The following is a 23,418-nucleotide window of genomic DNA, read 5'->3' on the forward strand; positions in this document are numbered from 1 at the left end:
TCTCACCTTGTCTGCTGTGACCTGAAGAACTCGCGTGACCATTGCGACTCTCAAGGTGCTAAAAATCACGCAAGAGTTTAAATGCGTGAGAGGCCACACTTGAGTAGCAAAGAAGCTTTGCTGATGAGATTAAATGTGCAGTTGCATGAAAGCACTAGTCTTTTTAGTGATCTACCTTTTGACCAGTTTAGAACCTGACAAGCGAGTAATCACAATGCCCACCTTGTTAATTGTCCTGAAAATCTGTATAAGCCGGACAATGAATCAGTGATGTTGTAGTCTTTCACAGCGATGGTGGTATAGTGGCGAGCATAGCTGCCTTCCAAGCAGTTGACCCGGGTTCGATTCCCGGCCATCGCAGTTGCCACTCGCAGTGCTGTTCGAGCATGTGGGCTGCGTACTATTTCACTATAAAAACGTTCTCCGCTCTTTCTGCAAATGCTTACAATGTCAGGCCAGGTGCATTCTTCATCGGCCTCGCTGCTACCCGTTTGCTGTGGAAAGACACTGTTCACACAGGCTTTGAGTTCTCATCACTTCATACCTCTACCTTCTTACATGAAACTGTGATTGGACACGCTACTTCTTCATAAAGACACCCAGTCCCACTTTAAATATTGTGCTCAATGTTTGGAATGAAGATAACATTTTACTAACCATGTACTGATCAGCTCTTTGCGGTGGCAAAATCATCAGCTGTGTGTGTTACTGTTCATGCAAACAAGCAAGCTAATGTCAGCCAGCTAGCTTCAACCGCAGCTGTGCTGCACCAATCTCACGGAACTGCAAAACCACAAGCTTTCGCACCAAAGTCATGCAGCTACCGCATTTACAATCCAGTGTGGCCGTTGTTGTGCACATCCTACTTGAAAGATGTGTGGCGTAGGACTTGGAAGACGTATGTCTTTCAAGTATGTAGTTCCACAGCCCACTGTGGTTGTTGTGGCCGAGCGGTCAAGGCGATGGACTAGAAATCCATTGGGGTCTCCCCGCACAGGTTCGAATCCTGTCGACAACGGTCAGCTGTTTTGCGCCAGTCCAGACGTTGATTTGAGAAGAAGGCATGGAGATCACCTGAGAAGGTGCCAGGAGAAAGAGCCAGGCCTTTGCTTGTGAAAATAGAGCACGCAGAAGCAATGGACCCAGCTATGTCCTGACAAAATTAGGCACATATTCAGTAAACATGGCATCCTTCAATTGCTCTCTTAGCCACCCCACACGTGCCCCCGTGTAGTCGTCCAGGATCCAGTCTGAGTACCGCCAATGACTCATGCGTCTGACAAATGCTCATTGCTTTGCAAGACGATCGGGATTGGAGGCACAGCGGATTTCACCGGGAATGGGACAACAGCAGAAATAGCTTCAAACATTACTGCATGAAAAGCACAAGGAGTGGACACATTTCATTGTTTGGAACACTGCTTTTCACTACAGCTCTTTGCATGTAAAAACTTTGCTCTTCTCCACAGCTGGCTGACAGACACGCAAAAGCGCAAGCAAGAGTGGCCACAGACCCACTATACCGGCCTTTGTACACTCTCTCCATCTAATGATAGAGAGGAAGGATACATTCACTACTTCTAGCCTCCACTATTCAAATTCAGTATTTTCACAGTGTCCTAAAAGCTTCCTGAAAAGCCTTTACACTGTTTTCCAAAACGCTGCATCCAGAGCACAGTCAGGGACTGGAAGGACAGAGTAGATTTCCCCCATATGGACTTCTCTCTTCATTGGCTCCCAATTAAATCCCAAATAAAAATCCAAATACTTGCCCTCACACACACAAGGTCTTGAATAATCACCACCAATTTTGTCTACAAGATCTCACAGTGCCATATCATCCCAACAGAGTGCTTTGCTCTCAGACTGCTGGCTTCCGAGGGGATTTTAAAGTGCAATGGAAGGCAGAGCCATCACTTTTCAGGCCCCTCTCTGTGGAACCAGCTCCCACTTTGTATTCGGGACACAGACACTTGCTCTCATTTTTGAATGAAGCGTAAAACCTTTTTGCCAAAGTCCAATAACTTGAAAGAGGAGCCAAAGACGTCCTCGTCCCAGATTCGTCCCAAGACAGATTCACACCTATTCTCACCTTGTCTGCTGTGACCTGAAGAACTCGCGTGACCATTGCGACTCTCAAGGTGCTAAAAATCACGCAAGAGTTTAAATGCGTGAGAGGCCACACTTGAGTAGCAAAGAAGCTTTGCTGATGAGATTAAATGTGCAGTTGCATGAAAGCACTAGTCTTTTTAGTGATCTACCTTTTGACCAGTTTAGAACCTGACAAGCGAGTAATCACAATGCCCACCTTGTTAATTGTCCTGAAAATCTGTATAAGCCGGACAATGAATCAGTGATGTTGTAGTCTTTCACAGCGATGGTGGTATAGTGGCGCGCATAGCTGCCTTCCAAGCAGTTGACCCGGGTTCGATTCCCGGCCATCGCAGTTGCCACTCGCAGTGCTCTTCGAGCATGTGGGCTGCGTACTATTTCACTATAAAAACGTTCTCCGCTCTTTCTGCAAATGCTTACAATGTCAGGCCAGGTGCATTCTTCATCGGCCTCGCTGCTACCCGTTTGCTGTGGAAAGACACTGTTCACACAGGCTTTGAGTGCTCATCACTTCATACCTCTACCTTCTTACATGAAACTGTGATTGGACACGCTACTTCTTCATAAAGACACCCAGTCCCACTTTAAATATTGTGCTCAATGTTTGGAATGAAGATAACATTTTACTAACCATGTACTGATCAGCTCTTTGCGGTGGCAAAATCATCAGCTGTGTGTGTTACTGTTCATGCAAACAAGCAAGCTAATGTCAGCCAGCTAGCTTCAACCGCAGCTGTGCTGCACCAATCTCACGGAACTGCAAAACCACAAGCTTTCGCACCAAAGTCATGCAGCTACCGCATTTACAATCCAGTGTGGCCGTTGTTGTGCACATCCTACTTGAAAGATGTGTGGCGTAGGACTTGGAAGACGTATGTATTTCAAGTATGTAGTTCCACAGCCCACTGTGGTTGTTGTGGCCGAGCGGTCAAGGCGATGGACTAGAAATCCATTGGGGTCTCCCCGCACAGGTTCGAATCCTGTCGACAACGGTCAGCTGTTTTGCGCCAGTCCAGACGTTGATTTGAGAAGAAGGCATGGAGATCACCTGAGAAGGTGCCAGGAGAAAGAGCCAGGCCTTTGCTTGTGAAAATAGAGCACGCAGAAGCAATGGACCCAGCTATGTCCTGACAAAATTAGGCACATATTCAGTAAACATGGCATCCTTCAATTGCTCTCTTAGCCACCCCACACGTGCCCCCGTGTAGTCGTCCAGGATCCAGTCTGAGTACCGCCAATGACTCATGCGTCTGACAAATGCTCATTGCTTTGCAAGACGATCGGGATTGGAGGCACAGCGGATTTCACCGGGAATGGGACAACAGCAGAAATAGCTTCAAACATTACTGCATGAAAAGCACAAGGAGTGGACACATTTCATTGTTTGGAACACTGCTTTTCACTACAGCTCTTTGCATGTAAAAACTTTGCTCTTCTCCACAGCTGGCTGACAGACACGCAAAAGCGCAAGCAAGAGTGGCCACAGACCCACTATACCGGCCTTTGTACACTCTCTCCATCTAATGATAGAGAGGAAGGATACATTCACTACTTCTAGCCTCCACTATTCAAATTCAGTATTTTCACAGTGTCCTAAAAGCTTCCTGAAAAGCCTTTACACTGTTTTCCAAAACGCTGCATCCAGAGCACAGTCAGGGACTGGAAGGACAGAGTAGATTTCCCCCATATGGACTTCTCTCTTCATTGGCTCCCAATTAAATCCCAAATAAAAATCCAAATACTTGCCCTCACACACAAGGTCTTGAATAATCACCACCAATTTTGTCTACAAGATCTCACAGTGCCATATCATCCCAACAGAGTGCTTTGCTCTCAGACTGCTGGCTTCCGAGGGGATTTTAAAGTGCAATGGAAGGCAGAGCCATCACTTTTCAGGCCCCTCTCTGTGGAACCAGCTCCCACTTTGTATTCGGGACACAGACACTTGCTCTCATTTTTGAATGAAGCGTAAAACCTTTTTGCCAAAGTCCAATAACTTGAAAGAGGAGCCAAAGACGTCCTCGTCCCAGATTCGTCCCGAGACAGATTCACACCTATTCTCACCTTGTCTGCTGTGACCTGAAGAACTCGCGTGACCATTGCGACTCTCAAGGTGCTAAAAATCACGCAAGAGTTTAAATGCGTGAGAGGCCACACTTGAGTAGCAAAGAAGCTTTGCTGATGAGATTAAATGTGCAGTTGCATGAAAGCACTAGTCTTTTTAGTGATCTACCTTTTGACCAGTTTAGAACCTGACAAGCGAGTAATCACAATGCCCACCTTGTTAATTGTCCTGAAAATCTGTATAAGCCGGACAATGAATCAGTGATGTTGTAGTCTTTCACAGCGATGGTGGTATAGTGGCGAGCATAGCTGCCTTCCAAGCAGTTGACCCGGGTTCGATTCCCGGCCATCGCAGTTGCCACTCGCAGTGCTCTTCGAGCATGTGGGCTGCGTACTATAAAAACGTTCTCCGCTCTTTCTGCAAATGCTTACAATGTCAGGCCAGGTGCATTCTTCATCGGCCTCGCTGCTACCCGTTTGCTGTGGAAAGACACTGTTCACACAGGCTTTGAGTTCTCATCACTTCATACCTCTACCTTCTTACATGAAACTGTGATTGGACACGCTACTTCTTCATAAAGACACCCAGTCCCACTTTAAATATTGTGCTCAATGTTTGGAATGAAGATAACATTTTACTAACCATGTACTGATCAGCTCTTTGCGGTGGCAAAATCATCAGCTGTGTGTGTTACTGTTCATGCAAACAAGCAAGCTAATGTCAGCCAGCTAGCTTCAACCGCAGCTGTGCTGCACCAATCTCACGGAACTGCAAAACCACAAGCTTTCGCACCAAAGTCATGCAGCTACCGCATTTACAATCCAGTGTGGCCGTTGTTGTGCACATCCTACTTGAAAGATGTGTGGCGTAGGACTTGGAAGACGTATGTATTTCAAGTATGTAGCTCCACAGCCCACTGTGGTTGTTGTGGCCGAGCGGTCAAGGCGATGGACTAGAAATCCATTGGGGTCTCCCCGCACAGGTTCGAATCCTGTCGACAACGGTCAGCTGTTTTGCGCCAGTCCAGACGTTGATTTGAGAAGAAGGCATGGAGATCACCTGAGAAGGTGCCAGGAGAAAGAGCCAGGCCTTTGCTTGTGAAAATAGAGCACGCAGAAGCAATGGACCCAGCTATGTCCTGACAAAATTAGGCACATATTCAGTAAACATGGCATCCTTCAATTGCTCTCTTAGCCACCCCACACGTGCCCCCGTGTAGTCGTCCAGGATCCAGTCTGAGTACCGCCAATGACTCATGCGTCTGACAAATGCTGATTGCTTTGCAAGACGACTGGGATCGGGATTGGAGGCACAGCGGATTTCACCGGGAATGGGACAACAGCAGAAATAGCTTCAAACATTACTGCATGAAAAGCACAAGGAGTGGACACATTTCATTGTTTGGAACACTGCTTTTCACTACAGCTCTTTGCATGTAAAAACTTTGCTCTTCTCCACAGCTGGCTGACAGACACGCAAAAGCGCAAGCAAGAGTGGCCACAGACCCACTATACCGGCCTTTGTACACTCTCTCCATCTAATGATAGAGAGGAAGGATACATTCACTACTTCTAGCCTCCACTATTCAAATTCAGTATTTTCACAGTGTCCTAAAAGCTTCCTGAAAAGCCTTTACACTGTTTTCCAAAACGCTGCATCCAGAGCACAGTCAGGGACTGGAAGGACAGAGTAGATTTCCCCCATATGGACTTCTCTCTTCATTGGCTCCCAATTAAATCCCAAATAAAAATCCAAATACTTGCCCTCACACACAAGGTCTTGAATAATCACCACCAATTTTGTCTACAAGATCTCACAGTGCCATATCATCCCAACAGAGTGCTTTGCTCTCAGACTGCTGGCTTCCGAGGGGATTTTAAAGTGCAATGGAAGGCAGAGCCATCACTTTTCAGGCCCCTCTCTGTGGAACCAGCTCCCACTTTGTATTCGGGACACAGACACTTGCTCTCATTTTTGAATGAAGCGTAAAACCTTTTTGCCAAAGTCCAATAACTTGAAAGAGGAGCCAAAGACGTCCTCGTCCCAGATTCGTCCCAAGACAGATTCACACCTATTCTCACCTTGTCTGCTGTGACCTGAAGAACTCGCGTGACCATTGCGACTCTCAAGGTGCTAAAAATCACGCAAGAGTTTAAATGCGTGAGAGGCCACACTTGAGTAGCAAAGAAGCTTTGCTGATGAGATTAAATGTGCAGTTGCATGAAAGCACTAGTCTTTTTAGTGATCTACCTTTTGACCAGTTTAGAACCTGACAAGCGAGTAATCACAATGCCCACCTTGTTAATTGTCCTGAAAATCTGTATAAGCCGGACAATGAATCAGTGATGTTGTAGTCTTTCACAGCGATGGTGGTATAGTGGCGAGCATAGCTGCCTTCCAAGCAGTTGACCCGGGTTCGATTCCCGGCCATCGCAGTTGCCACTCGCAGTGCTCTTCGAGCATGTGGGCTGCGTACTATAAAAACGTTCTCCGCTCTTTCTGCAAATGCTTACAATGTCAGGCCAGGTGCATTCTTCATCGGCCTCGCTGCTACCCGTTTGCTGTGGAAAGACACTGTTCACACAGGCTTTGAGTTCTCATCACTTCATACCTCTACCTTCTTACATGAAACTGTGATTGGACACGCTACTTCTTCATAAAGACACCCAGTCCCACTTTAAATATTGTGCTCAATGTTTGGAATGAAGATAACATTTTACTAACCATGTACTGATCAGCTCTTTGCGGTGGCAAAATCATCAGCTGTGTGTGTTACTGTTCATGCAAACAAGCAAGCTAATGTCAGCCAGCTAGCTTCAACCGCAGCTGTGCTGCACCAATCTCACGGAACTGCAAAACCACAAGCTTTCGCACCAAAGTCATGCAGCTACCGCATTTACAATCCAGTGTGGCCGTTGTTGTGCACATCCTACTTGAAAGATGTGTGGCGTAGGACTTGGAAGACGTATGTATTTCAAGTATGTAGTTCCACAGCCCACTGTGGTTGTTGTGGCCGAGCGGTCAAGGCGATGGACTAGAAATCCATTGGGGTCTCCCCGCACAGGTTCGAATCCTGTCGACAACGGTCAGCTGTTTTGCGCCAGTCCAGACGTTGATTTGAGAAGAAGGCATGGAGATCACCTGAGAAGGTGCCAGGAGAAAGAGCCAGGCCTTTGCTTGTGAAAATAGAGCACGCAGAAGCAATGGACCCAGCTATGTCCTGACAAAATTAGGCACATATTCAGTAAACATGGCATCCTTCAATTGCTCTCTTAGCCACCCCACACGTGCCCCCGTGTAGTCGTCCAGGATCCAGTCTGAGTACCGCCAATGACTCATGCGTCTGACAAATGCTCATTGCTTTGCAAGACGACTGGGATCGGGATTGGAGGCACAGCGGATTTCACCGGGAATGGGACAACAGCAGAAATAGCTTCAAACATTACTGCATGAAAAGCACAAGGAGTGGACACATTTCATTGTTTGGAACACTGCTTTTCACTACAGCTCTTTGCATGTAAAAACTTTGCTCTTCTCCACAGCTGGCTGACAGACACGCAAAAGCGCAAGCAAGAGTGGCCACAGACCCACTATACCGGCCTTTGTACACTCTCTCCATCTAATGATAGAGAGGAAGGATACATTCACTACTTCTAGCCTCCACTATTCAAATTCAGTATTTTCACAGTGTCCTAAAAGCTTCCTGAAAAGCCTTTACACTGTTTTCCAAAACGCTGCATCCAGAGCACAGTCAGGGACTGGAAGGACAGAGTAGATTTCCCCCATATGGACTTCTCTCTTCATTGGCTCCCAATTAAATCCCAAATAAAAATCCAAATACTTGCCCTCACACACAAGGTCTTGAATAATCACCACCAATTTTGTCTACAAGATCTCACAGTGCCATATCATCCCAACAGAGTGCTTTGCTCTCAGACTGCTGGCTTCCGAGGGGATTTTAAAGTGCAATGGAAGGCAGAGCCATCACTTTTCAGGCCCCTCTCTGTGGAACCAGCTCCCACTTTGTATTCGGGACACAGACACTTGCTCTCATTTTTGAATGAAGCGTAAAACCTTTTTGCCAAAGTCCAATAACTTGAAAGAGGAGCCAAAGACGTCCTCCTCCCAGATTCGTCCCAAGACAGATTCACACCTATTCTCACCTTGTCTGCTGTGACCTGAAGAACTCGCGTGACCATTGCGACTCTCAAGGTGCTAAAAATCACGCAAGAGTTTAAATGCGTGAGAGGCCACACTTGAGTAGCAAAGAAGCTTTGCTGATGAGATTAAATGTGCAGTTGCATGAAAGCACTAGTCTTTTTAGTGATCTACCTTTTGACCAGTTTAGAACCTGACAAGCGAGTAATCACAATGCCCACCTTGTTAATTGTCCTGAAAATCTGTATAAGCCGGACAATGAATCAGTGATGTTGTAGTCTTTCACAGCGATGGTGGTATAGTGGCGCGCATAGCTGCCTTCCAAGCAGTTGACCCGTGTTCGATTCCCGGCCATCGCAGTTGCCACTCGCAGTGCTGTTCGAGCATGTGGGCTGCGTACTATTTCACTATAAAAACGTTCTCCGCTCTTTCTGCAAATGCTTACAATGTCAGGCCAGGTGCATTCTTCATCGGCCTCGCTGCTACCCGTTTGCTGTGGAAAGACACTGTTCACACAGGCTTTGAGTTCTCATCACTTCATACCTCTACCTTCTTACATGAAACTGTGATTGGACACGCTACTTCTTCATAAAGACACCCAGTCCCACTTTAAATATTGTGCTCAATGTTTGGAATGAAGATAACATTTTACTAACCATGTACTGATCAGCTCTTTGCGGTGGCAAAATCATCAGCTGTGTGTGTTACTGTTCATGCAAACAAGCAAGCTAATGTCAGCCAGCTAGCTTCAACCGCAGCTGTGCTGCACCAATCTCACGGAACTGCAAAACCACAAGCTTTCGCACCAAAGTCATGCAGCTACCGCATTTACAATCCAGTGTGGCCGTTGTTGTGCACATCCTACTTGAAAGATGTGTGGCGTAGGACTTGGAAGACGTATGTATTTCAAGTATGTAGTTCCACAGCCCACTGTGGTTGTTGTGGCCGAGCGGTCAAGGCGATGGACTAGAAATCCATTGGGGTCTCCCCGCACAGGTTCGAATCCTGTCGACAACGGTCAGCTGTTTTGCGCCAGTCCAGACGTTGATTTGAGAAGAAGGCATGGAGATCACCTGAGAAGGTGCCAGGAGAAAGAGCCAGGCCTTTACTTGTGAAAATAGAGCACGCAGAAGCAATGGACCCAGCTATGTCCTGACAAAATTAGGCACATATTCAGTAAACATGGCATCCTTCAATTGCTCTCTTAGCCACCCCACACGTGCCCCCGTGTAGTCGTCCAGGATCCAGTCTGAGTACCGCCAATGACTCATGCGTCTGACAAATGCTCATTGCTTTGCAAGACGATCGGGATTGGAGGCACAGCGGATTTCACCGGGAATGGGACAACAGCAGAAATAGCTTCAAACATTACTGCATGAAAAGCACAAGGAGTGGACACATTTCATTGTTTGGAACACTGCTTTTCACTACAGCTCTTTGCATGTAAAAACTTTGCTCTTCTCCACAGCTGGCTGACAGACACGCAAAAGCGCAAGCAAGAGTGGCCACAGACCCACTATACCGGCCTTTGTACACTCTCTCCATCTAATGATAGAGAGGAAGGATACATTCACTACTTCTAGCCTCCACTATTCAAATTCAGTATTTTCACAGTGTCCTAAAAGCTTCCTGAAAAGCCTTTACACTGTTTTCCAAAACGCTGCATCCAGAGCACAGTCAGGGACTGGAAGGACAGAGTAGATTTCCCCCATATGGACTTCTCTCTTCATTGGCTCCCAATTAAATCCCAAATAAAAATCCAAATACTTGCCCTCACACACAAGGTCTTGAATAATCACCACCAATTTTGTCTACAAGATCTCACAGTGCCATATCATCCCAACAGAGTGCTTTGCTCTCAGACTGCTGGCTTCCGAGGGGATTTTAAAGTGCAATGGAAGGCAGAGCCATCACTTTTCAGGCCCCTCTCTGTGGAACCAGCTCCCACTTTGTATTCGGGACACAGACACTTGCTCTCATTTTTGAATGAAGCGTAAAACCTTTTTGCCAAAGTCCAATAACTTGAAAGAGGAGCCAAAGACGTCCTCGTCCCAGATTCGTCCCAAGACAGATTCACACCTATTCTCACCTTGTCTGCTGTGACCTGAAGAACTCGCGTGACCATTGCGACTCTCAAGGTGCTAAAAATCACGCAAGAGTTTAAATGCGTGAGAGGCCACACTTGAGTAGCAAAGAAGCTTTGCTGATGAGATTAAATGTGCAGTTGCATGAAAGCACTAGTCTTTTTAGTGATCTACCTTTTGACCAGTTTAGAACCTGACAAGCGAGTAATCACAATGCCCACCTTGTTAATTGTCCTGAAAATCTGTATAAGCCGGACAATGAATCAGTGATGTTGTAGTCTTTCACAGCGATGGTGGTATAGTGGCGAGCATAGCTGCCTTCCAAGCAGTTGACCCGGGTTCGATTCCCGGCCATCGCAGTTGCCACTCGCAGTGCTCTTCGAGCATGTGGGCTGCGTACTATAAAAACGTTCTCCGCTCTTTCTGCAAATGCTTACAATGTCAGGCCAGGTGCATTCTTCATCGGCCTCGCTGCTACCCGTTTGCTGTGGAAAGACACTGTTCACACAGGCTTTGAGTTCTCATCACTTCATACCTCTACCTTCTTACATGAAACTGTGATTGGACACGCTACTTCTTCATAAAGACACCCAGTCCCACTTTAAATATTGTGCTCAATGTTTGGAATGAAGATAACATTTTACTAACCATGTACTGATCAGCTCTTTGCGGTGGCAAAATCATCAGCTGTGTGTGTTACTGTTCATGCAAACAAGCAAGCTAATGTCAGCCAGCTAGCTTCAACCGCAGCTGTGCTGCACCAATCTCACGGAACTGCAAAACCACAAGCTTTCGCACCAAAGTCATGCAGCTACCGCATTTACAATCCAGTGTGGCCGTTGTTGTGCACATCCTACTTGAAAGATGTGTGGCGTAGGACTTGGAAGACGTATGTATTTCAAGTATGTAGCTCCACAGCCCACTGTGGTTGTTGTGGCCGAGCGGTCAAGGCGATGGACTAGAAATCCATTGGGGTCTCCCCGCACAGGTTCGAATCCTGTCGACAACGGTCAGCTGTTTTGCGCCAGTCCAGACGTTGATTTGAGAAGAAGGCATGGAGATCACCTGAGAAGGTGCCAGGAGAAAGAGCCAGGCCTTTGCTTGTGAAAATAGAGCACGCAGAAGCAATGGACCCAGCTATGTCCTGACAAAATTAGGCACATATTCAGTAAACATGGCATCCTTCAATTGCTCTCTTAGCCACCCCACACGTGCCCCCGTGTAGTCGTCCAGGATCCAGTCTGAGTACCGCCAATGACTCATGCGTCTGACAAATGCTGATTGCTTTGCAAGACGACTGGGATCGGGATTGGAGGCACAGCGGATTTCACCGGGAATGGGACAACAGCAGAAATAGCTTCAAACATTACTGCATGAAAAGCACAAGGAGTGGACACATTTCATTGTTTGGAACACTGCTTTTCACTACAGCTCTTTGCATGTAAAAACTTTGCTCTTCTCCACAGCTGGCTGACAGACACGCAAAAGCGCAAGCAAGAGTGGCCACAGACCCACTATACCGGCCTTTGTACACTCTCTCCATCTAATGATAGAGAGGAAGGATACATTCACTACTTCTAGCCTCCACTATTCAAATTCAGTATTTTCACAGTGTCCTAAAAGCTTCCTGAAAAGCCTTTACACTGTTTTCCAAAACGCTGCATCCAGAGCACAGTCAGGGACTGGAAGGACAGAGTAGATTTCCCCCATATGGACTTCTCTCTTCATTGGCTCCCAATTAAATCCCAAATAAAAATCCAAATACTTGCCCTCACACACAAGGTCTTGAATAATCACCACCAATTTTGTCTACAAGATCTCACAGTGCCATATCATCCCAACAGAGTGCTTTGCTCTCAGACTGCTGGCTTCCGAGGGGATTTTAAAGTGCAATGGAAGGCAGAGCCATCACTTTTCAGGCCCCTCTCTGTGGAACCAGCTCCCACTTTGTATTCGGGACACAGACACTTGCTCTCATTTTTGAATGAAGCGTAAAACCTTTTTGCCAAAGTCCAATAACTTGAAAGAGGAGCCAAAGACGTCCTCCTCCCAGATTCGTCCCAAGACAGATTCACACCTATTCTCACCTTGTCTGCTGTGACCTGAAGAACTCGCGTGACCATTGCGACTCTCAAGGTGCTAAAAATCACGCAAGAGTTTAAATGCGTGAGAGGCCACACTTGAGTAGCAAAGAAGCTTTGCTGATGAGATTAAATGTGCAGTTGCATGAAAGCACTAGTCTTTTTAGTGATCTACCTTTTGACCAGTTTAGAACCTGACAAGCGAGTAATCACAATGCCCACCTTGTTAATTGTCCTGAAAATCTGTAGAAGCCGGACAATGAATCAGTGATGTTGTAGTCTTTCACAGCGATGGTGGTATAGTGGCGAGCATAGCTGCCTTCCAAGCAGTTGACCCGGGTTCGATTCCCGGCCATCGCAGTTGCCACTCGCAGTGCTGTTCGAGCATGTGGGCTGCGTACTATTTCACTATAAAAACGTTCTCCGCTCTTTCTGCAAATGCTTACAATGTCAGGCCAGGTGCATTCTTCATCGGCCTCGCTGCTACCCGTTTGCTGTGGAAAGACACTGTTCACACAGGCTTTGAGTTCTCATCACTTCATACCTCTACCTTCTTACATGAAACTGTGATTGGACACGCTACTTCTTCATAAAGACACCCAGTCCCACTTTAAATATTGTGCTCAATGTTTGGAATGAAGATAACATTTTACTAACCATGTACTGATCAGCTCTTTGCGGTGGCAAAATCATCAGCTGTGTGTGTTACTGTTCATGCAAACAAGCAAGCTAATGTCAGCCAGCTAGCTTCAACCGCAGCTGTGCTGCACCAATCTCACGGAACTGCAAAACCACAAGCTTTCGCACCAAAGTCATGCAGCTACCGCATTTACAATCCAGTGTGGCCGTTGTTGTGCACATCCTACTTGAAAGATGTGTGGCGTAGGACTTGGAAGACGTATGTATTTCAAGTATGTAGTTCCACAGCCCACTGTGGTTGTTGTGGCCGAGCGGTCAAGGCGATGGACTAGAAATCCATTGGGGTCTCCCCGCACAGGTTCGAATCCTGTCGACAACGGTCAGCTGTTTTGCGCCAGTCCAGACGTTGATTTGAGAAGAAGGCATGGAGATCACCTGAGAAGGTGCCAGGAGAAAGAGCCAGGCCTTTGCTTGTGAAAATAGAGCACGCAGAAGCAATGGACCCAGCTATGTCCTGACAAAATTAGGCACATATTCAGTAAACATGGCATCCTTCAATTGCTCTCTTAGCCACCCCACACGTGCCCCCGTGTAGTCGTCCAGGATCCAGTCTGAGTACCGCCAATGACTCATGCGTCTGACAAATGCTCATTGCTTTGCAAGACGACTGGGATCGGGATTGGAGGCACAGCGGATTTCACCGGGAATGGGACAACAGCAGAAATAGCTTCAAACATTACTGCATGAAAAGCACAAGGAGTGGACACATTTCATTGTTTGGAACACTGCTTTTCACTACAGCTCTTTGCATGTAAAAACTTTGCTCTTCTCCACAGCTGGCTGACAGACACGCAAAAGCGCAAGCAAGAGTGGCCACAGACCCACTATACCGGCCTTTGTACACTCTCTCCATCTAATGATAGAGAGGAAGGATACATTCACTACTTCTAGCCTCCACTATTCAAATTCAGTATTTTCACAGTGTCCTAAAAGCTTCCTGAAAAGCCTTTACACTGTTTTCCAAAACGCTGCATCCAGAGCACAGTCAGGGACTGGAAGGACAGAGTAGATTTCCCCCATATGGACTTCTCTCTTCATTGGCTCCCAATTAAATCCCAAATAAAAATCCAAATACTTGCCCTCACACACAAGGTCTTGAATAATCACCACCAATTTTGTCTACAAGATCTCACAGTGCCATATCATCCCAACAGAGTGCTTTGCTCTCAGACTGCTGGCTTCCGAGGGGATTTTAAAGTGCAATGGAAGGCAGAGCCATCACTTTTCAGGCCCCTCTCTGTGGAACCAGCTCCCACTTTGTATTCGGGACACAGACACTTGCTCTCATTTTTGAATGAAGCGTAAAACCTTTTTGCCAAAGTCCAATAACTTGAAAGAGGAGCCAAAGACGTCCTCCTCCCAGATTCGTCCCAAGACAGATTCACACCTATTCTCACCTTGTCTGCTGTGACCTGAAGAACTCGCGTGACCATTGCGACTCTCAAGGTGCTAAAAATCACGCAAGAGTTTAAATGCGTGAGAGGCCACACTTGAGTAGCAAAGAAGCTTTGCTGATGAGATTAAATGTGCAGTTGCATGAAAGCACTAGTCTTTTTAGTGATCTACCTTTTGACCAGTTTAGAACCTGACAAGCGAGTAATCACAATGCCCACCTTGTTAATTGTCCTGAAAATCTGTATAAGCCGGACAATGAATCAGTGATGTTGTAGTCTTTCACAGCGATGGTGGTATAGTGGCGCGCATAGCTGCCTTCCAAGCAGTTGACCCGTGTTCGATTCCCGGCCATCGCAGTTGCCACTCGCAGTGCTGTTCGAGCATGTGGGCTGCGTACTATTTCACTATAAAAACGTTCTCCGCTCTTTCTGCAAATGCTTACAATGTCAGGCCAGGTGCATTCTTCATCGGCCTCGCTGCTACCCGTTTGCTGTGGAAAGACACTGTTCACACAGGCTTTGAGTTCTCATCACTTCATACCTCTACCTTCTTACATGAAACTGTGATTGGACACGCTACTTCTTCATAAAGACACCCAGTCCCACTTTAAATATTGTGCTCAATGTTTGGAATGAAGATAACATTTTACTAACCATGTACTGATCAGCTCTTTGCGGTGGCAAAATCATCAGCTGTGTGTGTTACTGTTCATGCAAACAAGCAAGCTAATGTCAGCCAGCTAGCTTCAACCGCAGCTGTGCTGCACCAATCTCACGGAACTGCAAAACCACAAGCTTTCGCACCAAAGTCATGCAGCTACCGCATTTACAATCCAGTGTGGCCGTTGTTGTGCACATCCTACTTGAAAGATGTGTGGCGTAGGACTTGGAAGACGTATGTATTTCAAGTATGTAGTTCCACAGCCCACTGTGGTTGTTGTGGCCGAGCGGTCAAGGCGATGGACTAGAAATCCATTGGGGTCTCCCCGCACAGGTTCGAATCCTGTCGACAACGGTCAGCTGTTTTGCGCCAGTCCAGACGTTGATTTGAGAAGAAGGCATGGAGATCACCTGAGAAGGTGCCAGGAGAAAGAGCCAGGCCTTTACTTGTGAAAATAGAGCACGCAGAAGCAATGGACCCAGCTATGTCCTGACAAAATTAGGCACATATTCAGTAAACATGGCATCCTTCAATTGCTCTCTTAGCCACCCCACACGTGCCCCCGTGTAGTCGTCCAGGATCCAGTCTGAGTACCGCCAATGACTCATGCGTCTGACAAATGCTCATTGCTTTGCAAGACGATCGGGATTGGAGGCACAGCGGATTTCACCGGGAATGGGACAACAGCAGAAATAGCTTCAAACATTACTGCATGAAAAGCACAAGGAGTGGACACATTTCATTGTTTGGAACACTGCTTTTCACTACAGCTCTTTGCATGTAAAAACTTTGCTCTTCTCCACAGCTGGCTGACAGACACGCAAAAGCGCAAGCAAGAGTGGCCACAGACCCACTATACCGGCCTTTGTACACTCTCTCCATCTAATGATAGAGAGGAAGGATACATTCACTACTTCTAGCCTCCACTATTCAAATTCAGTATTTTCACAGTGTCCTAAAAGCTTCCTGAAAAGCCTTTACACTGTTTTCCAAAACGCTGCATCCAGAGCACAGTCAGGGACTGGAAGGACAGAGTAGATTTCCCCCATATGGACTTCTCTCTTCATTGGCTCCCAATTAAATCCCAAATAAAAATCCAAATACTTGCCCTCACACACAAGGTCTTGAATAATCACCACCAATTTTGTCTACAAGATCTCACAGTGCCATATCATCCCAACAGAGTGCTTTGCTCTCAGACTGCTGGCTTCCGAGGGGATTTTAAAGTGCAATGGAAGGCAGAGCCATCACTTTTCAGGCCCCTCTCTGTGGAACCAGCTCCCACTTTGTATTCGGGACACAGACACTTGCTCTCATTTTTGAATGAAGCGTAAAACCTTTTTGCCAAAGTCCAATAACTTGAAAGAGGAGCCAAAGACGTCCTCGTCCCAGATTCGTCCCAAGACAGATTCACACCTATTCTCACCTTGTCTGCTGTGACCTGAAGAACTCGCGTGACCATTGCGACTCTCAAGGTGCTAAAAATCACGCAAGAGTTTAAATGCGTGAGAGGCCACACTTGAGTAGCAAAGAAGCTTTGCTGATGAGATTAAATGTGCAGTTGCATGAAAGCACTAGTCTTTTTAGTGATCTACCTTTTGACCAGTTTAGAACCTGACAAGCGAGTAATCACAATGCCCACCTTGTTAATTGTCCTGAAAATCTGTATAAGCCGGACAATGAATCAGTGATGTTGTAGTCTTTCACAGCGATGGTGGTATAGTGGCGAGCATAGCTGCCTTCCAAGCAGTTGACCCGGGTTCGATTCCCGGCCATCGCAGTTGCCACTCGCAGTGCTGTTCGAGCATGTGGGCTGCGTACTATTTCACTATAAAAACGTTCTCCGCTCTTTCTGCAAATGCTTACAATGTCAGGCCAGGTGCATTCTTCATCGGCCTCGCTGCTACCCGTTTGCTGTGGAAAGACACTGTTCACACAGGCTTTGAGTTCTCATCACTTCATACCTCTACCTTCTTACATGAAACTGTGATTGGACACGCTACTTCTTCATAAAGACACCCAGTCCCACTTTAAATATTGTGCTCAATGTTTGGAATGAAGATAACATTTTACTAACCATGTACTGATCAGCTCTTTGCGGTGGCAAAATCATCAGCTGTGTGTGTTACTGTTCATGCAAACAAGCAAGCTAATGTCAGCCAGCTAGCTTCAACCGCAGCTGTGCTGCACCAATCTCACGGAACTGCAAAACCACAAGCTTTCGCACCAAAGTCATGCAGCTACCGCATTTACAATCCAGTGTGGCCGTTGTTGTGCACATCCTACTTGAAAGATGTGTGGCGTAGGACTTGGAAGACGTATGTCTTTCAAGTATGTAGTTCCACAGCCCACTGTGGTTGTTGTGGCCGAGCGGTCAAGGCGATGGACTAGAAATCCATTGGGGTCTCCCCGCACAGGTTCGAATCCTGTCGACAACGGTCAGCTGTTTTGCGCCAGTCCAGACGTTGATTTGAGAAGAAGGCATGGAGATCACCTGAGAAGGTGCCAGGAGAAAGAGCCAGGCCTTTGCTTGTGAAAATAGAGCACGCAGAAGCAATGGACCCAGCTATGTCCTGACAAAATTAGGCACATATTCAGTAAACATGGCATCCTTCAATTGCTCTCTTAGCCACCCCACACGTTCCCCCGTGTAGTCGTCCAGGATCCAGTCTGAGTACCGCCAATGACTCATGCGTCTGACAAATGCTCATTGCTTTGCAAGACGATCGGGATTGGAGGCACAGCGGATTTCACCGGGAATGGGACAACAGCAGAAATAGCTTCAAACATTACTGCATGAAAAGCACAAGGAGTGGACACATTTCATTGTTTGGAACACTGCTTTTCACTACAGCTCTTTGCATGTAAAAACTTTGCTCTTCTCCACAGCTGGCTGACAGACACGCAAAAGCGCAAGCAAGAGTGGCCACAGACCCACTATACCGGCCTTTGTACACTCTCTCCATCTAATGATAGAGAGGAAGGATACATTCACTACTTCTAGCCTCCACTATTCAAATTCAGTATTTTCACAGTGTCCTAAAAGCTTCCTGAAAAGCCTTTACACTGTTTTCCAAAACGCTGCATCCAGAGCACAGTCAGGGACTGGAAGGACAGAGTAGATTTCCCCCATATGGACTTCTCTCTTCATTGGCTCCCAATTAAATCCCAAATAAAAATCCAAATACTTGCCCTCACACACAAGGTCTTGAATAATCACCACCAATTTTGTCTACAAGATCTCACAGTGCCATATCATCCCAACAGAGTGCTTTGCTCTCAGACTGCTGGCTTCCGAGGGGATTTTAAAGTGCAATGGAAGGCAGAGCCATCACTTTTCAGGCCCCTCTCTGTGGAACCAGCTCCCACTTTGTATTCGGGACACAGACACTTGCTCTCATTTTTGAATGAAGCGTAAAACCTTTTTGCCAAAGTCCAATAACTTGAAAGAGGAGCCAAAGACGTCCTCCTCCCAGATTCGTCCCAAGACAGATTCACACCTATTCTCACCTTGTCTGCTGTGACCTGAAGAACTCGCGTGACCATTGCGACTCTCAAGGTGCTAAAAATCACGCAAGAGTTTAAATGCGTGAGAGGCCACACTTGAGTAGCAAAGAAGCTTTGCTGATGAGATTAAATGTGCAGTTGCATGAAAGCACTAGTCTTTTTAGTGATCTACCTTTTGACCAGTTTAGAACCTGACAAGCGAGTAATCACAATGCCCACCTTGTTAATTGTCCTGAAAATCTGTAGAAGCCGGACAATGAATCAGTGATGTTGTAGTCTTTCACAGCGATGGTGGTATAGTGGCGAGCATAGCTGCCTTCCAAGCAGTTGACCCGGGTTCGATTCCCGGCCATCGCAGTTGCCACTCGCAGTGCTGTTCGAGCATGTGGGCTGCGTACTATTTCACTATAAAAACGTTCTCCGCTCTTTCTGCAAATGCTTACAATGTCAGGCCAGGTGCATTCTTCATCGGCCTCGCTGCTACCCGTTTGCTGTGGAAAGACACTGTTCACACAGGCTTTGAGTTCTCATCACTTCATACCTCTACCTTCTTACATGAAACTGTGATTGGACACGCTACTTCTTCATAAAGACACCCAGTCCCACTTTAAATATTGTGCTCAATGTTTGGAATGAAGATAACATTTTACTAACCATGTACTGATCAGCTCTTTGCGGTGGCAAAATCATCAGCTGTGTGTGTTACTGTTCATGCAAACAAGCAAGCTAATGTCAGCCAGCTAGCTTCAACCGCAGCTGTGCTGCACCAATCTCACGGAACTGCAAAACCACAAGCTTTCGCACCAAAGTCATGCAGCTACCGCATTTACAATCCAGTGTGGCCGTTGTTGTGCACATCCTACTTGAAAGATGTGTGGCGTAGGACTTGGAAGACGTATGTATTTCAAGTATGTAGTTCCACAGCCCACTGTGGTTGTTGTGGCCGAGCGGTCAAGGCGATGGACTAGAAATCCATTGGGGTCTCCCCGCACAGGTTCGAATCCTGTCGACAACGGTCAGCTGTTTTGCGCCAGTCCAGACGTTGATTTGAGAAGAAGGCATGGAGATCACCTGAGAAGGTGCCAGGAGAAAGAGCCAGGCCTTTGCTTGTGAAAATAGAGCACGCAGAAGCAATGGACCCAGCTATGTCCTGACAAAATTAGGCACATATTCAGTAAACATGGCATCCTTCAATTGCTCTCTTAGCCACCCCACACGTGCCCCCGTGTAGTCGTCCAGGATCCAGTCTGAGTACCGCCAATGACTCATGCGTCTGACAAATGCTCATTGCTTTGCAAGACGATCGGGATTGGAGGCACAGCGGATTTCACCGGGAATGGGACAACAGCAGAAATAGCTTCAAACATTACTGCATGAAAAGCACAAGGAGTGGACACATTTCATTGTTTGGAACACTGCTTTTCACTACAGCTCTTTGCATGTAAAAACTTTGCTCTTCTCCACAGCTGGCTGACAGACACGCAAAAGCGCAAGCAAGAGTGGCCACAGACCCACTATACCGGCCTTTGTACACTCTCTCCATCTAATGATAGAGAGGAAGGATACATTCACTACTTCTAGCCTCCACTATTCAAATTCAGTATTTTCCCAGTGTCCTAAAAGCTTCCTGAAAAGCCTTTACACTGTTTTCCAAAACGCTGCATCCAGAGCACAGTCAGGGACTGGAAGGACAGAGTAGATTTCCCCCATATGGACTTCTCTCTTCATTGGCTCCCAATTAAATCCCAAATAAAAATCCAAATACTTGCCCTCACACACAAGGTCTTGAATAATCACCACCAATTTTGTCTACAAGATCTCACAGTGCCATATCATCCCAACAGAGTGCTTTGCTCTCAGACTGCTGGCTTCCGAGGGGATTTTAAAGTGCAATGGAAGGCAGAGCCATCACTTTTCAGGCCCCTCTCTGTGGAACCAGCTCCCACTTTGTATTCGGGACACAGACACTTGCTCTCATTTTTGAATGAAGCGTAAAACCTTTTTGCCAAAGTCCAATAACTTGAAAGAGGAGCCAAAGACGTCCTCGTCCCAGATTCGTCCCAAGACAGATTCACACCTATTCTCACCTTGTCTGCTGTGACCTGAAGAACTCGCGTGACCATTGCGACTCTCAAGGTGCTAAAAATCACGCAAGAGTTTAAATGCGTGAGAGGCCACACTTGAGTAGCAAAGAAGCTTTGCTGATGAGATTAAATGTGCAGTTGCATGAAAGCACTAGTCTTTTTAGTGATCTACCTTTTGACCAGTTTAGAACCTGACAAGCGAGTAATCACAATGCCCACCTTGTTAATTGTCCTGAAAATCTGTATAAGCCGGACAATGAATCAGTGATGTTGTAGTCTTTCACAGCGATGGTGGTATAGTGGCGAGCATAGCTACCTTCCAAGCAGTTGACCCGGGTTCGATTCCCGGCCATCGCAGTTGCCACTCGCTGTGCTGTTTGCGAATGAGTTAATCATGCGGGTTTACACAAAACCAGTAAAACTCTGCTCTCTCTGTAAATCATTATAGTTCTGTTATATGAAAGGGTTTTATGTTTTATCACCTCATACATATACCTTCTTACATAAAATTTAATCTGCATTCTTCTCTTCTCCAGTGATTCAAAACGAGCTGGGTATTGTATTGCAGGTTGTAGGAAGCAAAGTGTAGAAAACGAAAAAGGAATGAATCGACCTCCTTAACAGAAACAGACTCATAAAATTAAGACTTTTCTGCTTTGGATGATCAAGTTTCCCCTTTCATTGTTTTTTAGACCAGTGGTTCCCAAACTTTTTTTGCTAGGCCCCTTCAGGCGCACCTCCCACCGTCCCCGTACAATCACATCTTAATAAACTACTAACTCTTTTATGCTACGTCCGCACCTACACGGGTACTTTTGAAAAAGCAGCTGTTTCGTCCACACGTAAACAGCATTTCGAATTCCCGAAAACTAAGATTTTTTAAAACTCCTTTTTTGCGTTTACATGTGGACAAGGAATACAGAGTTCGTCATGCAACGTCAAAGCTATGTGCCTTTTTTCACGTCACGCTGTGCTCACGTTATTGTTTACATGAGATGAATTGTTAATCTGACTATCTGCAATTTTTACACGCTTACATATACACACACAGTTACTGTCCCTCCATTTAGAAAGGCAGATGCGTCACGGTGTAATTATTTTACGTGTAGTTGTTTTTTCCTGTGTAATAATATTTGACATTGCTATCAAAACATTTTTCAAAAAATGCCTCTTTGTGCAAAATGGGTTCAAAACCATAAACAGCTGTGGGATACTGTTTTGTACTGTTTGGAACAAATCGTGGCAGAACGGCCTGATGTTATTTGTATCCCGCTGTAACTTTACTATATAAAGAAGTAACATCTCCAAAATGTCAGGAGTAGTTAGTCATTACGACAAGTGTTTGTGAAATAAAAATCAAGATTGTGGGATACTGTTTGCCCCTGATTTGGAGAGCCCAGCGCTGCTCCTGACGCAGGGAAAACCAATTCTGCAGGGGAGACCTACCTTGGCACTTGTGCAGGTGAAGCCAAAGGGAAGATATGCTTCACCATATTTTCTAGTCTTTGGCTTAGAATGAAGTTGGTTTGGAAACATATTCAGCTATGCTTCATCTCCTGCTTTGCGTTTGTGTGGGAGTCCCGTCAAAAACCTGTCCATTATGCTAGCAGTGTCCAAGCATTCTTTCTTTTATTTCCCCCCTTTTCATACCGCGGGCCCCACACTTTGGGAAGCTCTGTTTTAGACAATGAAAGGGAGCCTGCATGTGAGGTCCCTCTGCCTCCAAGTCCTCAGCCTTCTGATGCCTGATTTCAATCACAGGACACTCATAAGATCACGCACCCAGATTTGAAAAATTAATTTTGCTCCCTGGACACGCAACTCTGTGAAAGTGACTGAAAATGCTAGTGTGGACATGTAGCGTTTTCAGACGACAACGCTGTTTTCAAATCTTCAAGATTAACAATGAGGTGGAGTTGTTGCTGCGAATAACAGAAAAGTACAAAGTTGCAAAAGCGAGTGAGATTTAAAGAATTTGAAGAAAAGCTATCTGGAGCATGTACAACCTGATATTAATCTTTAATAGGGCTGTCAAAATTGCGAGCAAACAAAGCAACTGCTGTTTAATGCCCTCCGCTATCTTAGTTTAATTGGCCACATGACTGCATCATATGACTAACATGCGTCATTGTTTTAGAAAGTCTCCGTTTTCGCTGTCCACACTGCGACGCGAAAGCACCGTTTGGAAATGTATGCGTATTTCAGAGCATTTTCAAAATGCTGCATTTTCCATCAGCGAAAACACCATCTCAGTGTGAACGGGAGGCCCAGAGAAAAAACAATGCATTTTCAAACAAAAACACATTGGTGTGAACGTAGCCTCTGTGAGATGTTTCAGTCATCTCCGGGGTAGGCTCAGGGCATGACAGAGTGATTATTTCTTTTACCTGGCCTGGGAACACTTTGGTGTTGTATGGTTGTATGATTTTCAAATATTGATGATAAAATAAGAAATAGCCATGAAACATGCATAATATTTACTTTTTAAGTTGATTAACATTGGAATCTGTGATGTGACTTAAAGTTTCCTGATAGCAGATAACATAGCAGAGTTAGGTTGTTCCTGCCCAACA

The sequence above is a fragment of the Rhamphochromis sp. 'chilingali' genome, assembly GCF_963969265.1.
Source record: "Rhamphochromis sp. 'chilingali' genome assembly, chromosome: 18".
NCBI classification, from domain to species: domain Eukaryota; kingdom Metazoa; phylum Chordata; class Actinopteri; order Cichliformes; family Cichlidae; genus Rhamphochromis; species Rhamphochromis sp. 'chilingali'.